General features: G+C 37.1%; 1 pseudogene; it reads right to left on the bottom strand.

Annotated features, from left to right (window-relative positions):
* Nucleotides 1-560: 560 nt before the first annotated feature.
* LOC147483093 (protein FAR1-RELATED SEQUENCE 6 pseudogene) lies at nucleotides 561-2,748 on the bottom strand (annotated as a pseudogene).
* Between the last annotated feature and the right edge of the window lie 1,491 nt (nucleotides 2,749-4,239).

Raw genomic sequence — 4,239 nt, 5'->3', positions numbered from 1 at the left:
TTTACTTTTAATAACTTACACTAGATTTTATTTTCCTCCATTAAAGACCATATTTTGTCTTGAGTCCTTCTAGGGTAACACAACGTCTTACGCTGATAGTGTAACACAACAAATCAGGATAAGCCACATGGATTAGTACAACCTGTTGACAAAGTCAGTCGGTATTATACGGAAACAAGGTTAAAATAATATTTTTCAACAAAAGGGGCGGGAAATAAAAGATGGAAATGTGAAACATTACAACTACAACAAATATTGAGCATTTCAAATGCTGCCAAAACCTCGTATACTTCCAGAAATCTCAATAAACAATAGCGGTGAGGAGTGAGAAACTTGCATGTTTTACATTGTGTATGATCATCCAAAACGTTGCAAAGCAAACTTTCTTCTCAATAAATTGAATGACGTTCATACAAAATGCTCCAAAAATAAATATCTCAAAAATTGTTTAGAACAATCCTAGTTGATTTAGGATACCACCAACAATTACACATGACAAAAATTCCTCAAGATGCATATTTTCAGTACGTTTTCAATAATTGCCGCCCTCCAACACCATCTTACTGCCTTTGAAAGCAAAATTGATGTTCACCAACTGGTTTTTCAGATCCTAAATGCCCAATATCACTCCGTTGAGAAGATGTCAAGTGCCCCTACATTCGTATATCACAACACAAAAAACTACTAAACAAAAAGCTAAAACATAAATATATTGAGTACATAATTAATTGAGTTTGTTGCCCAACCATTAATAAGGCCTGAAATTCTCCCATCTGTGGGTGGTTAGACTTGTTTGTCTTTGAATCTAGCATCATCTGTGCACCAACAAACAGTTGCCTAAAAAACAAAATAATATGCTAGTGTTTTATACATACAACTTACAATTTACAAACCTCAATCCTCTCTTGAGTGCTGGCTAGATTACCAGCATGTGGTGCACATGGAGATGAAGATGGAGGTATGGGCTTCGACCCGTTCTTACTATTTTTCTCTTGCCTTTGATCTTGTTTATGTAATAAAACATGAAAAATGGTGATGGAATAACATAAAATCTAATAAAGTAGTCATGCAATCAAGAAGAAGTGCATCATGCATGCATACCTTTTGTTGCTTGGGTTTACGAATTTTTTCAGACAAGTTGGGCAGACTCTATTCCTTTGGCCTACCAACGTGCGCGCTTCGACCTGACAAGATCTTGCACTTTAACACCATCCTCTATTGCACTTGGTGGTGTTGATGTTGGAGTATTACTCAATTCACAACCTTCTACCTTCTACCTGTTTAACTTTGCTCATTGCTTCTGCCAGTGCCTCTAATGCAACTTTATAATGTTCTTTTGATACCACCGCTTCTTCGACAAACTTAATAGTATACTTATAAATATTGTCATGCCATTGCACCGGATTATCGCTTTCAACATCATTGGAGTTTGGGTTTAGAACATACATTTGCTTAAAATCTTTCCTCCATCGTGATATAATGTATTGAGGTGGTATCTCATCAATACCATTATTGTTAAGTACGCTTAAAGCATGTCGACACAAAATTCCCTTGAAGTTAAACAAATTGCAAATGCATTGAACTTCGATTTCCTTTCCATTATACGTACAATACCTCATACTCCTTAACCCATCTTTCTCCCTTTTCACTCACCATGCATACCTTCACAATGTATGTGACAATTTGCCCATCTACACATACTTGTGTGGCGTTGAAACAAGAAGCCATCTCTTCAATTTCATTTTGAAATTTCTTAAATATTTTTTCAGTGTATATCTTAGACAGCTGCAATTCAAAAGGATATCTTGTTTTTAACACATGAATTCTATGTCGTGACCAAACATCTTCCTTTGCCTCCTTATCGTACTTCCTCTTAACTGCTAATTCATACCTTCCCACAAATTCTCTTAGGGAAGTCTTTCTATTCACATACTTATCGAAGAAAGCATTCATGCTCTCACTGCGTTGTGTAGTGGACATCCCTGCAAAAAAAGTTCTTTCCAGGAAAACCAGAACCAAACTTTCTCGATCTTCATAAAGAGATAGAAACCACTCGTAGTGTTTCTCAAGTCCATAACTCTTAATCATATCCTGCCAAGTAGCTTCAAATTCTTGCACCCTCAAAGACTGATAAACTGCCTTGTATAATTTATGTTTCACTTCTTCATAATCAGATATTCCTTTTAATTTTTCTGGTACCTTCTGCATGATGTGCCATAAGCAGAAACGGTGGTGAGCATTGGGAAAGACATTAGCAATTGCACTTTTCATGGCCTTACACTGCTCTGTTATAATAGCGGCAGGGGGTTTCCCAAACATACAAGAAAGCCAGGCTTTGAATAACCACTCAAAAGACTCAATCGTCTCATCTGCTAACAAATCACAACCAAGTAATATAGATTGCCCGTGATGATTCACACCTACAAAAGCCGCAAAAGATAAATCATATTTGTTTGTCAAATAAGTGGTGTCGAAAGCAACTACATCATTGAAGTATTCATATGCCGCCCTTGACCACCCATCAGCCCAAAAGACATTCCTTAGTTGCCCACCATTACTAAGATCCATCAGATGAAAGAATTTTAGACTTTTAAGTTGCATATCAGAAAAGTATCTATAAATGGCTTGCGCATCTCCTTCTTTTAGTTTTAGGTGTTTGTAATAGTCAACATAGTTATAAACTTCATTTTCTCCAAAGCTCAGATTTTCATAACCTCCTGCGTCAACAACTAGCCTTTGATACGCCATATATGTTGGTATACCTGAATCACAATCTAACTCTAATTTCTTTTTGGTTCTTGGTTCCAATTTCTTATGTGCATGATCTAGAAAATCTTGCTCTGGACGGAGTGTTTAAATGGTTATGGACAAAGTTAACTTCAGTTACTTTCCACCTTTGAGATTCCATTAGTTTAATCCTCATCATAGCTCCACAACCAATCCGTGTATCAAGCCTCAAACGATTGGATTCCCTCATTCTCTTATAACCTTCACTTCTACAAGACAATATCACATGGTACTTCTCCTTTGAGTTTTTTTCATCGGGCTTGTTTCTCCACCATGAACTCCTTACTCTAATTCCAAAGCCCACTTTCTTGGCATATCGATTAAAGAATTCATAAGAATCTTTATAAAAATTAAATTCCATACCTACAGATGGCTACAATGCATCTTCAACTCGATTTGTACCAGTTTGAGCATTAACCTCGACATGCTTGTCATTGAGATCTTCCATCTGATAAAATAGGTAAAAAGATGTTCAAAGCATGAAATGCCAAAGTTTTTTCAAAAGGAAAAATAATATGAAAATACTATAGAACTATATGTGTGAAGCAATCTGACTGACAATCATATAACCTATAGTGAAGACCACCGGAAAAACACTAGAGGTAGATGGAAAAGATTGCAGCCAAAGTAGAAGAAGGACGAACAGAGGATAAACGCACCAAAAAATGAGAAGACGAACAAGGAGAGAGCTTTTTTTTTATTTCTTTCCTTAGAGAGGAGACTATTTGACTTCTTTCCATCTAACCGGTACGGTTGCCTTTTACCTAGATCCATGTGGCAGTCATATATTGGCTTGTGTTATAAAGTCGCGTAACACAATGTGTTACTCTATAATTTCCCTTTTGTCTTTGCCTAAGGCATCACTTTACCTTGAGCCGGCCCTGTTGAACATAGTAACTACTCTAGTTCTTCTGTATAATAAAAGTATATATATGCTAAGAGAGCTGAGCTAATATATCTTTTTGACCTGAAAAAGATGTGCTTTAGTATGTGCTTCAACAACATTGAAAGGATCGTCTAGCAAATATACATCTGAATCACTATTGATGGCCCTTGCAAGCTGAATCCTCTGCTGCTGTCCCCCACTTAGATTGGTCCCCCTCTCTCCGACCACGCTTAAGTCTCCATTAGCCCACATATCAATATCCTTATTCAATGCACATGCTTTCAGAACATCCTTGTAATAACGTTTCTTTATTTCCTTACCAAACAAAACATTCTCTCTAACAGTCAGGGGCGGACCTAGGAGAGGGCTGGACCAGGCTTCTGCACGGGGTCCTTTTGCTACAAAACAAAAAATACTATACTACCTAAACTACCTAAAGCCCAACTGCCCAAGCAAAAATGTCTGCCCACATACTTAGAGCATCTCTAGGTGGTAGTATCACCTCCAAATTTGCTTCCAAAACTCGGAATTTTGCGAAAAACCAACTCTAGATGGAAGCAAATCTC

Source organism: Coptis chinensis, chromosome 8 (assembly GCF_015680905.1).
Source record: "Coptis chinensis isolate HL-2020 chromosome 8, ASM1568090v1, whole genome shotgun sequence".
NCBI classification, from domain to species: Eukaryota; Viridiplantae; Streptophyta; class Magnoliopsida; order Ranunculales; family Ranunculaceae; genus Coptis; species Coptis chinensis.
The sequence above is the reverse complement of the archived record's forward strand: the minus strand, read 5'-3'. Positions and strand labels throughout refer to the sequence as shown.